Consider the following 13,195-nt stretch of genomic DNA (forward strand, 5'->3'; position numbering starts at 1 on the left):
AGGAAGAAATAGGTGCCGGGGCTCAAGGGAGGGAGAAGTAGGTGCCGGGGCTGAAAGGAATGAGGGAGGGAAGAGGAAATGGGTGCTGGAGCTCAAGGGAGGGAGGAAGGAGGATATAGGTGCTGGGGCTTGACGAAATAGGATATAGGTGCCGGGGCTTGTGGGAGGGAGAGGTAGGTGTAGGACACTCTCTCCACACAGCCCCCCCCCCCCAATATACCACGGGGCAGGTTCCCCTCTCTTCCTCCAGAAGTCCAACACCATCTCCTTTGTCTGACTAATATTTAGGTGCAAGTTATTCTCTAATGCATTAGGGGCGCATGTGGCGCTGTGGGTTAAACCACTGAGCCTAGGACTTGCCGAACAGAAGGTCGGCGGTTTGAATCCCCACCACGACGGGGTGAGCTCCTGTTGCTCAGTCCCTGCTCCTGCCAACCTAGCAGTTCGAAAGCACGTCAAAGTGCAAGTAGATAAATAGATACCACTCCGGTGGGAAGGTAAACGGCGTTTCCGTGCGCTGCTCTGGTTCGCCAGAAGCGGCTTAGTCCTGCTGGCCACATGACCCGGAAGCTGTACGCCGGCTTCCTTGGCCAGTAAAGCGAGATGAGCGCCGCAACCCCAGAGTCGGCCACGACTGGACCTAATGGTCAGGGGTCCCTTTACCTATTCTCTAATGCAGGGATATAACTAATGGAGCTGTTTGGAAATAAACAAGGATGCAAACTCATTGGCTCAGAGGCAGAACTTCTGCCTCACAGAAGGCAGAAGGGGCTTTCTTTGTTCTCCAGTTTAATATAGGAATCCATGTGGATTTTAACGATTCATTAGACGCCACCTCTGATGTTTTATGGCCAACACAAGATGGGGATGCAAGGAAAGGTGCCAAACATGCCTCAGGGCGTCGCAACACATGCATCTAAAATTCTAAATCAATCCTTTGCATATTGGTGGAGAATTTGTGGCACCGAGAGAGAAAAGTAGTTTTTAAGCTTTTAGATTCTGCATGCATACGTTAACAGCAAGCATCAGTTTAAAAGTCTGTCTTGTTGTTGTTTAGTCGCTAAGTCGTGTCCGCCTCTTTTGACCCCCTGGACCAGAGCATGCCAGGCCCTCCTGTCTTCCACTGCCTCCCACAGTTTGGTCAAACTCATGCTGGTAGCTTCAAGAACACTGTCCCACCATCTCGTCCTCTGTCATCCCCTTCTCCTTGCGCCCTCCATCTTTCCCAACATCAGGGTCTTTTCCAGGGAGTCTTCTCATGGCCAAAGTCTTGGAGCCTCAGCTTCAGGATCTGTCCTTCCAGTCAGCACTCAGAGCTGATTTCCTTCAGAATGGAGAGGTTGGATCTTCTCGCAGTCCATGGGACTCTCAAGAGTCTCCTCCAGCACCAGAATTCAAAAGCATCCATTCTTCGGCCATCAGCCTTCTTTATTGTCCAGCTCTCACTTCCACACATCACTACTGGGGAAACCATAGGTTTTACTATACGGACCTTTGTTGACAAGGTGATGTCTCTGCTTTTTAAGATGCTGTCTAGGTTTGTCATTGCTTTTCTCCCCAGGAGCAGGCGTCTTTTAATTTCGTGGCTGCTGTCACCATCTGCAGTGATCATGGAGCCCAAGAAAGTCTGTCTTAGGATGGGACATTACCCCCCCCCCTCATTTTCTGCCCCACACAAGAGGGAGAATACCTTCCTCTTTTTATCTATTTTTTAAAAATAAATAAAGGCAAGAGACGAGGCATGCCAGTTTTGCAGAGAGCCTTCTCGGTGGTGGCACCTGCCCCGTGGAATTCCCTCCCTTCAGATGTCAAGGAAATAAACAACTATCTGACTTTTAGAAGGCAGCCCTGTTCAGGGAAGTTTTTAATGTTTGATGTTCTGTTGTGCTTTTAATATTCTGTTGGGAGCTGCCCAGAGTGGCTGGTGAAACCCAGCCAGATGGGCGGGGTATAAATAAATATTATTATTATTATTAACCTTGCAGATAGGTGAGGGGGTGGAGCGAATGCCCACCCATGAGGACCCTCTTACTTAGTTGCAGCTCTTGCAACCCGGCTGGTCTTTTCCGGGTGCTGATGATGAGTCGTCCGTATTCCTAAGGTCTTTGGGGCATTCGGCCACGGTGAGGACACTGAACCGCTTGGCCTGATCCAGCCTCCGGACTCTTCCGATGGTCTTAACGCCTCGTAAGTGAATGAACGAATCAGTATTTATTTGCACAAGACATCAGCCATAGCAATAAAACCACAATACGATATAGAAATAAAAAGTCAATTATAAACAATACATCTTAGGGTTTTGAATCCATAGTCAAATAGTGGATCTTATTCTGATTGCCCCAGCTAAAAACCTTGCCACCTTTGCTGTCACCTGCTCATCTTGGTCTGCCAAGGGAAAAGACCCTGGGGCAGTGGCTGGGTGACCCGGAATGGACAATAAAGGAGGGGTGATAATCTCATTCCTCAAGTCTTTATCAAGAGGGCAAGCCAGAAGGGCGTGTGCCACCGATTTGGTGCTGCCATCTCCACAGGGACGTTTTTCGTGTGGGATCTGTTGGAATCGTCCCTCAAGTCCAGCCGAGGGCAAGACATTCACTCTCGCGAGAGTCAAAGCACGTCTATATTTTAGAATTGCTAGGTTATGCAGAAAAGCAATGACAAACCTAGACAGCATCTTAAAGAGCAGAGACATCATCTTGCCAACAAAGGTCCGTATAGTTAAAGCTATGGTTTCCCCTTCATGGATCACTGCCTTGCCGTGGCGAAGGGGCTTGAATAACTCAGAGAAGCTATGAACTATGCCGAGCAGGGCACCCAAGATGAACAGGTCATAGTGGAGAGTTTTGACCAAATGTGATCCACCTGGAAGAGGAACCGGCAAGCCACTCCAGTATCCCTGCCAAGACAACTCCATGGACAAAGACAACATGGTTTTCCCAGTAGTGATGTATGGAAGTGAGAGCTGGACCATCAAGAAGGCTGATCGCCGAAGAATGGATGCTTTTGAATTCTGGTGCTGGAGGAGACTCTTTGGAGTCCCATGGACTGCAAGAAGATCCAACCTCTCCATTCGGAAGGAAATCAGCCCTGAGTGCTCACTGGAAGGACAGATCCTGAAGCTGAGGCTCCAAGACTTTGGCCACCTCAGGAGAAGAGAAGACTCCCTGGAAAAGACCCTGATGTTGGGAAAGATGGAGGGTGCAAGGAGAAGGGGACGACGGAGGACGAGATGGTGGGACAGTGTTCTCGAAGCGACCAGCATGAGTTTGACCAAACTGCAGGAGGCAGTGGAAGACAGGAGGGCCTGGCATGCTCTGGTCCAGGGGGTCACGAAGAGGCGGACATGACTAAACGACTAAACAACAACAGGTTATGCAGATATGGTCTGGAGAGTCGAAACAAGAAGGTGGAAAATAGTCATACCACGGGCAAAATTTCCTTAATGTGGCCAAGTCGTTCTGACGCTCGATACCATTTCGGCGCTGACAAATGAGACGGTCTGCTTTACTAGAGTACAAAGTGATGTCATGCGGATGCCAGGTGCCCCCTCGCTTCAACACCCCGGGCGATGATGTCACCATGCTTGGTTCCCCCATTTTTCACCAGGCCCGTGGTGACAGCTCGGCCGCCCTCATCCGTCTTCCGAGGTGGCGAAAGGCCCGTCCGGGAACGCCATGGCATCATGGCCAAGGAATGTGGCTCGGATCCTGTTCCCCGATCACGAACATCTGTTTGGCTTGCCAACGGTCCGTGCGAGACGAGGGCAGAAAGCAGCAGGCGTCTTGGCATCCCGCTCCGAACCTCAGCGGGTGCCCGGCTTGTCAAAACACCAATCGGTTGGGGTCCGGGCTGGCCTCCCGTACTTTTTTGACCACCCTGTTGTTGGAGGGGGCTTCTCCCCCTCCCCCACCCCACTGTTCTCATCCCTGGGTCCATCACTCGCTTCCCAAGGAAAGAGGGAGCCGTTAATTTGTAATCACGATCAAAGAAATTTTGCAATCCTATCGTATTTCCCTTCCAGGGCATCTGAGCATTCTTGGATGTTACACACCAGTGGAACATTTAGTGAGTATTTAGGGAATCTGCACCCTGCGTTTCTAGGGTGTATGGAGAAATTATTTACAGTGGTACCTCGGGTTACGTACTTAATTCGTTCCGGAGGTCCGTTCTTAACCTGAAACTGTTCTTAACCTGAAGCACCACTTTAGCTAATGGGACCTCCCGCTGCCGCCGCCCGATTTCTGTTCTCATCCTGAAGCAAAGTTCTTAACCCGAGGTACTATTTCTGGGTTAGCGGAGTCTGTAACCTGAAGTGTCTGTAACCTGAAGCGTATGTAACCTGAGGTACCACTGTATTGAATTTATACAGAGCTTTTTTCCCCAGGGGTATGCATACCCTTAAACATTTTGCAAATCCTTGTCCTTTTGTCTGTTTCCTCCTTTATTTTCCTCTATTCGAACTATAAAACGGTGGTTTTCTGGAGTGAAAATGAGAGTACAGTGGTACCTCTGGATACAAACGGGATCTGTTCCGGAGCCCCGTTCACATCCAGAAGCGAACGCAACCCGCGTCCACGAATTGCGATTCGCCGCTTCTGCACATGCACGTGACGCCATTTTGACCATCGGCGCATGTGCGAGTGGCGAAACCCAGAAGGAACGCGCTCTGTTACTTCCGGGTCGCCGCAGCGCGCAACCCAAAAATTCTCATCCCGAAGCTACTTCAACCCGAAGTATGACTGTAGCCCTAAACATATATTTTTTTAGGAAAAAAAGCACTGAATTTATATATTTGTTTGGTGTTAGCTCTTAACCTATTTGTTAGTTGAGTCATTTCCGCATAGCCTAATAATTTATTTTGCCATTCTGTTAGTGTTGGTATCTTTCCCCCTATCCAATTAGATGCTATCGATAGGCGGGCAGCTGCTGTTGCATATTAAAATATTTCTCTTATTTTTTCGGAATTTCTCTACCTAAGATTCCTAACAGAAAGGCTTCTGGTTTCTTTAAAAACCAGGCACCGATTCTTGATACCTACTGAGACGCAGGGAACTCCGACATGTGTCAAGTAGGGCATTTTTTTTAAAAAATGCTTTAAAAATCCAAGAAAAGCTCAACAACTTTGTGCAAAAAAGTTTAACAACTTTGTGCGAAAAGTTCAACCACTTTGTGCAAAAAGTTCAGCAACTTTGTGCGCAAAGTTCAACCACTTTGTGCGAAAAGTTCAACAACTTTGTGAGCAAAGTTCATCAACTCTGTTCGAAAAGTTCAACAACTTTGTCCAGATTTTTGTGACTATGGCAACCCCTAGTTGGGCTATTTGTCTAGCACTCTGCTGGAAGGGAGGGGACATGTTGAATAACGTAACGTGATAAAATCAGAGCTCGACCCCACAAACCCGAAATTTGGCATGTTCCTGCTCTTCGGCTCCATCCTGGCTTATGGAAGTTTTGAAGACGTTCCCCCCCTTGCCCCTTTTAACAGGGCACCCCCTGTCCCAGCAAAAATCGTTAAGCTTAATTGACCACCTTAATTGAACCGGGTGCGCTGACAGCAGCTGCACACGTCATGCGGGGAGAGGAAGTCGGGGGGGGATGTGATTTAGGAGCCTGGCCTGTGATATCAAAGTTCTTCCACGTTTTCATAAGTTTAATTTTTTAAAAATATTTTTAAATGGTTTTCTGCGTCATTCATCGCTTATGTATTTTGCGTTTTGATATTGTCCTATTATTCGGTGAATTGAGACCTAGCAGGTTTGGGGCGGTATACAATTTTAATAAATCACCATCATTGATTTTGAAAGTTTAAAAAATTATTAGTTAGGCTTGCCCAAGACTCAGACAGAGCTGTGACAGGTAGGCTCTTTAATTCTCAAGGTCGTGGGTTTGTGCAAAAGATTTCTGTATTGCAAGGGGTTGCAGAGTATATTATCTTGAATGGTTCCTTCCAAACTCAACAGTTCTCTCCCATCTCCTCCAAGTGTCCTGTTTTGTCAGGGACAGTCCTGGAATGACAGAAGCCGGTTTCTTTTCTGCAATCGAATGGTGGACGAGTTTTATGAATTAAATCAGAGCCGCACCTGATATTCAGTACCGGATTTACGTAAACAAGCTGTAGCCAAAAAAATTAAAGGAAAAAAACCTGGATGTACATTTCCAAAATATAAGATAAGAAACAAATAAAATAAGGCCTACATACAGCAACAGTGTTTTGTGTTGTGTAGGCTCCTAGGATGTAAGTCATGGGCTCCGCCTGCTCCCTAAAATATCCCTGGTTTGCTCCTTTCTATATATAGGGTGCCTCCATTCTGCAGGGACTGGTTGCACGGCAACATGGGCAAATGGCTTGAGATACCTATTAGGTCCATCAATTCCCATATAGCATAGATTCAACACAAAAAACAGCGGCTATTTGTTGTTGACAAAGGACAGCTGGACATATAAAGGGCCCCATGACCTTCAGGAGCTGAGGGCCTCGTCAAACCTAAATCTGGCCCTGCTGATATCAGTAATATCCACGGCAACACGATAACCAAGCACAACAATTTAATATCAATATAAAATCTATACTGAACATTGAACAATATAAACTATATGAAATACGCGCTCTCTGCCAAACCGAATGAACAGAAGTCTCCGAAAGTCACAAAATGTGCACTCTTGATGGATTCTCTTGAAAACATAGAACCGAATAAACAAGAGATTGTTGAATGTTCCGTATAGATTATATAAAGCCGTATAGATCAAAATAAAGCTTATTGTTGATATTGCATTGTTGTACTTGGTCATCGTGTTGCCTTGGATATTACTGATAATGGTTTGCAACACAGGGGTTTAATTGCTTGGATTTTTGGTGCAAGGTGCTCCCTTCTGGGAACTGTAGCGCCACGATAGGAAAACTACGGTTCCCAAGGTTCTTTGGGGGGGAGTGCCGCTCACTTTCCCAACGCTATTCAGATGTCTGGTGCAAGCCTCGTTTTTCGCTGGGATCTGCAAAGTTCTGCAGCCCCCCCCCCCCGGCAGACAAAGATGCACCCTTGACCCCAGAAGGTGTGTGATTTATGACTCCGGTTCCGCAACACATGTGAAGGGGAGAACAAGACCATCTCTCTTCCCACCTGCGCCAGCCCGCCTCGGCCCCCCCCAGCAGCGTCCGACCCCCTCCAACCTCGCTTTCCCTTTCATCTCCACCCCAACCCCCGCTGCGGATACCACCCTTTCTCCACCAAGCCTCATTAACGTAATTTATTGCCCTGCGCAAACCCCTCTTCCCCCCGCGGCTTAATGGGGAACACATGGGAGGGGTTAAGAAAATTGGAGCGGGCGCAATGGCCCGAGGAGAAGGAAGGGGGCGCGATGTGGTTTTTGCAATCCTCATGGGTCCCAGTTCTGAATAAGTCTTCTTTTTTGGGGGGGTGCGCCTCCACTTTTGCAAAGTTCCCTCCCTCCAAAAAATAATAATAATTTATTACTTGTACCCCGCCCATCTGGCTGGGTTTCCCCAGCCACTCTGGGCAGCTTCCAACAAAGACCAAAAATACACTAAGATGTCACACATTAAAATCTTCCCTGAACAGGGCTGCCTTCAGATGTCTTCTGGATGTCAAGTAGTTGTTTATCTCCTTGACATCTGGTGGGAGGGCGTTCCACAGGGTGGGCGCCACCACCGAGAAGGCCCTCTGCCTGGTTCCCTGTAGCTTTGCGTCTCGTAATGAGGGAACCGCCAGAAGGCCCTCGGAGCTGGACCTCAGTGTTCGCTCCCCCCAAATAATAATAATAATAATAATAATAATAATAATAATAATATCCTGAAGTACAAATTGAGGTAAGGTCCTGGGACGAGGAAGGGGCAGATGCTTGGTGTTTTATTCTGTTTTTAGTGTTCTGTTGGGAGCCGCCCAGAGCAGCTGGAGAAACCCAGCCAGATGGGCGGGGTATAAATATTATTATTATTATTATTATTATTATTATTATTATTATTATTATAGATTTTGATGATTAAAGAGCACAACTCTGTCCGTTTCCCACACAGGCTTTAAAAGCAAAGCAGCAGGGCGCTTTTAGAAGCTTGCAGGTCAGTTGGCAACCTTTAACGCCCCCCTGGCCATTTGTGTGTTTGGGACGAGCGGTGAAGATGAGAGGAATTGAGATTTATGCGCCCTGGCAGGAAAACCACTCTGTGCACCTGTTCACAATATGCACAGCTCGCAGGACCGGGTTGCCAGCCTCCTCAGCTCCAGAACTAGTAAATCTGCCTGGGTTTTAATAGGAAAAACCTTCCCGTCTAATATTTACAGTCTGTTCGCCTCGCGGCCTCCCCTCTTTCTCCAGCCAAGATGGCTTGGTTTTGCGGCTTTCCTTTCCAGAGATTAAATATTATTATCTTATTCTCACGAATAGGGCAGCTGGCAGCCCCAGGGTTCAATTTCCCACCATCTTCGGTTTATTCCAGAACCTTGAGGACCAGAATCTTAGCTTATGTTTAAAGGACGAACCTTTGCTGGAGCATCTACAGAAGAAGATTTCAAGGTAGGGCTGTGGAAGACTCTCCGTCTGAACGCCCGAAAAGCAGCTGTCGGTCAATACTGATCAATACCGAATTGAGATTCTGGCATCGGAAAGGGTTGGGATGGATGACGCCCCGGTACAGCGAAGTGAGATGACGTTTCCTGTTTGAACAAGAATTTGTTCCTGATATCTTTGAGTTGAGGTTAGGCAACGCTTTGTCAATAAAAAGGTTGCCCCACACCTTTCGGCGCAGCGCTGTCAATTTCCTTACTACTACTACTACTAATAATAATAATAATTTATTATTTATATCCCACCCATCTGGCTGAGTTTCCCCAGCCACTCTGGGCAGCTCCCAATCAAGTATTAAAAACAATACAGCGTTAAATGTTAAAAACTTCCCAGAACAGGGCTGCCTTCAGATGTCTTTTAAAGATAGGATAGCTACTTATTTCCTTCACATCTGAAGGGCGTTCCACAGGGCGGGCGCCACCACCAAGAAGGCCCTCTGTCTGGTTCCCTGTAACCTCACTTCTCACAATGAGGGAACCGCCAGAAGGCCCTCGGAGATGGACCTCAGTGTCTGGGCTGGACGATGGAGGTGGAGACGCTCCTTCAGGGATACTGGGCCGTTTAGGGCTTTCAAGGTCAGCACCAACACTTTAAATTGTGCTCGGAAACATACTGGGAGTCAATGCAGATCTCTCAGGACCAGTGTTATGTGGTCCCGGCGGCTGCTCCCAGTCCCCAGTCTGGCTGCCGCATTCTGGATTAGTTGTAGTTTCCGGGTCACCTTCAAAGGTAGCCCCACATAGAGCGCATTGCAGTAGTCCAAGCGGGAGATAACCAGAGCATGCACAACTCTGGCAAGACAGTCTGCGGGCAGGGAGGGTCTCATCCTGGTACCAGATGGAGCTGTCCTGGACACGGATTTGACCTGCGCCTCCATGGACAGCTGTGAGTCCAAAATAACTCCCAGGCTGCGCACCTGGTCCTTCAGGGGCACAGTGACCCCATTCAGGACCAGGGACTCCCCCACACCCGCCTGCCCCCTATCCCCCCAAAACAGTACTTCTGTCTTGTCAGGATTCAGCCTCAATCTGTTAGCCGCCATCCATCCTTCAACAAGTTTGGGGTGGTTTTTTTGTGAGTGTGTGTGTGTGTGTGTGTGTGTGTGTGTGTGTGTAAGAGAGAGAAGCCGCTTTTATTACCTGAGAGCATTAAAAACCCGTTTTAATTGCACAACTGGGATTTGGCCAGGATGTGAATTGGCAGTTGTGTCCCGAAAAGCTCCTTTGGGAATGGATAGACACTGCGAGGAGGAAAGACGGGAGGCGTTTGGGACTTCCCCGTTGAAAGGAAAGGCGACTGGGAAGTTTGTGGAAATTATGCAAAACCCTGGAGGTAAACAGAGAGAGGAAAAATTCCCCTCCCTGTCTCGTTATGCTAGAAGGCATGGAAATCTGAGAAAGCTGAATGCTGGGAGATTCAAGATGGAAAGGTTGCCTCATGTTTTGATGGAACTTCCAGGGCCACAGGCAGTCTATCTTGATTTCTCTGTTCTCTCTGAGCATCTAGTTATCTCCCGCTTGGACTACTGCAATGCGCTCTATGTGGGGCTCCCTTTCAAGTTAACTCGGAAACTGCAACTAATCCAGAATGCGGCAGCCAGACTGGGGACTGGGAGCGGCCGCCAAGACCACATAACACCGGTTCTAAAATATCTTCATTGGCTCCCAGGACGTTTCCAAGCACAATTCAAAGTGTTGGTGCTGACCTTGAAAGACCTAACCGGCCCAGTATTCCTGAAGGAGCATCTCCACCCCGGACACCGGGGTCCCTCTCCTGAGGGCCTTTTAGCGGTTCCCTCTCTGTGAGAAGCGAGGTTACAGGGAACCAGGCAGAGGGCCTTCTCGGTGGTGGCGCCCGCCCTGTGGAACGCCCTTCCAGCAGATGTCAAGGCAATAAACAACTGTTTTACTTTTAAAAGACAACTGAAGGCGGCCCTGTTTAGGGAAGTTTTTAATGTCTGACGCTGTATTGTTTTTAATATTCTGTTGGACGCCGCCCAGAGTTATTATTATTACAGTGGTACCTCGGGTTAAGTACTTAATTTGTTCCGGAGGTCCGTTCTTAACCTGAAACTGTTCTTAACCTGAAGCACCACTTTAGCTAATGGGGCCTCCCGCTGCCGCCGCACGATTTCTGTTCTCATCCTGAAGCAAAGTTCTTAACCCGAGGTACTATTTCTGGGTTAGCGGAGTCTGTAACCTGAAGTGTATGTAACCCGAGGTACCACTGTATTATTATTATTATTATTATTATTATTATTATTATTATTATTATTATTATTATAACAGGATGCCCAGCTAGGTTGACCACAGGCCCTGATCCAGCAAGGCTCTTCGGTGCAGAAGGTAAAAAGGGGAATTACGTAAGAAAAAAAAGGAGGAGGTCAGTTTCTGTACAGCCCCAAAACCCAACCCTGTTCTTTCACTCTGGCCCCTGTCCAGAACCCCCCTGCTTGCCAAATGCGAAATGTAGTTCGTCTCGAAGGGATGAGGAGAGAGACCGCTCGGGCTTGCAGGGAAACGCAAACATAATAGCTCCTTCGGAGGGATAAAGCAATTTTCCACATCGCCCCCGCACTGTACGCTAGCAAACAAAACAAAAACCTTTCCCGTCTCTATCTCTCTCTGTGCCAACCGCCACTTCCTTGAAGGCCTTCTGTCAAGACCCGGGAAGGGCAGTTTTATTTTATTTCACTCCGTCATCACTTATCTTCTGTCCCAAAATAAGTATGGCCACAATAGTGTCACAGAAACTCCAAGTGTCCCTGTTTTCCTGTGACAGCCCGGGTTTTACAGAAGCCGGTTTCTGACTTGATTCCGGAACGCCCCGCTGTTCCTTAGGACGTCCCTATTTTCAGGGGAGAAACGTTGGAGGGGATGGAATAGGACGTCCCTATTTTCATGGGAGAAACGTTGGAGGGGATGGAACAGGACGTCCCTATTTTCAGGGGAGAAACGTTGGAGGGGATGGAATAGGACGTCCCTATTTTCATGGGAGAAACGTTGGAGGGGATGGAATAGGACGTCCCTATTTTCACGGGAGAAACGTTGGAGGGGATGGAATAGGATGTCCCTATTTTTAGGGGAGAAACGTTGGAGGGGATGGAATAGGATGTCCCTATTTTCAGGGGAGAAATATTAGAGGGGATGGAATAGGACGTCCCTATTTTCAGGGGAGAAACGTTGGAGGGAAACTCCTCCTGTTTCTCCTCTGTTTCTCAGTTTGTTGGAATTATTTCATATTTCGTAAGATGCTGAGCCTTTGCCTCGGACTGGCGTATGTCTTACTCCGGACCTGTTTGGCTGCATCAGTCGGTGTCTCTTTCGAAGGACGTTCTGTAAGTAAAGTTTTGAATAATATCTAACAGGTCTGGACGATGCTTCGTTTGCCAAAGGAGCTGGTTTTTACGCATCCTGTGCAATGTTAATAACTGCAAGAGACACGGCATAAAAGGAATGTGATGTGGGAGGGAAGAGGAAATACGAAAGCTCAGGCACTTCAGAGATAGACTGCTTCTCAACTTGGAGGCTGCATTTAGCATCCTGTCTGACGGAGATGAAGAGAGCGATTCTGTTTATAATCCTTGAACTTTGTCTCACCTGTGGCGGATCTGTGCCCACCAGGCCCCACCCACCCCAAAGCCCCACCCCTAACTGCCTAGCTCCGCCCCTCGACCCTTCCAGGCACCGCCCCTTCCCTCCCCTTGCATTGTGGGGGGAAATGGGGTTTTCCGCCACGTTCCAAAAAGAGAAAAGTTCTTTTTCATCCCCTGTTTGGAGAGAAAGGAGTTAAAAGGGGGAAAGGAGGTTAATAAATGAGCTATTAATCTGGCAAGGGTAGTGAGTAAAGATTGCAAGTGGGAAACAGGCTGCAGGATTCTTTGCATTTCTGCCTCTTTTATTTGCCTCAAAAGTCCTTTAAGGGAAAGAAAGGATGTAGCTAACAAGAGAGAGATTGGCTGAGTTGTCACGCCAGAAAGTCAGATGTTTCTTTCTAATAGCCAAGAACTTTTGCAAGGGTTACGATTCCTGGCACACGCTTACCTACGAGCGGGGTGTCTCATCGAACACAGCGGGTCTTACTTACGAGTAAACGTCGCCACCGTGAAATGACAAATGCATGTTTGCGCTATGTTCAGCGAAGCACGTACCTTCTTCTTTTTCCCAATAATAATATTTTTATTAATTTTAGCATACAAATTTTTTTAAGCATACCACACAAATTATTATACATATGTCCTTGTTTGGGCTTCCTTCAGCATCTCTGATAGTCTTCCGTCTTGATTATTCCTCCTGCAATTCTTAACTTAATATTGCCTTTACCTTTTCTAACAAATCCTTTCTCCCTTTCCATTTTTACGATATTTCTTAAATTACTCCTCGCAGAACTTCTTGTAGTCCTACAAACGTAATCTGATCATCACAAATACGTTTCAAATACTCAGTAAATTTAGTCCGGTCTTCGGTAAACCTCTGGTCCCGCCAGTCTCGGATCCTTCCTGTGAGTTTGTCCAATTCTGCGTAGTCCATCAATTTCATTCTCCGTTCTTCTAATGTTGGTTGTTCTTCTTGCTTCCATTTTTGGGCCAATAATATTCTGGCTGCTGTTACTGTTAA

This window comes from Podarcis melisellensis (genome assembly GCF_964234715.1).
Source record: "Podarcis melisellensis genome assembly, chromosome: 18".
Classification (NCBI taxonomy): Eukaryota; Metazoa; Chordata; class Lepidosauria; order Squamata; family Lacertidae; genus Podarcis; species Podarcis melisellensis.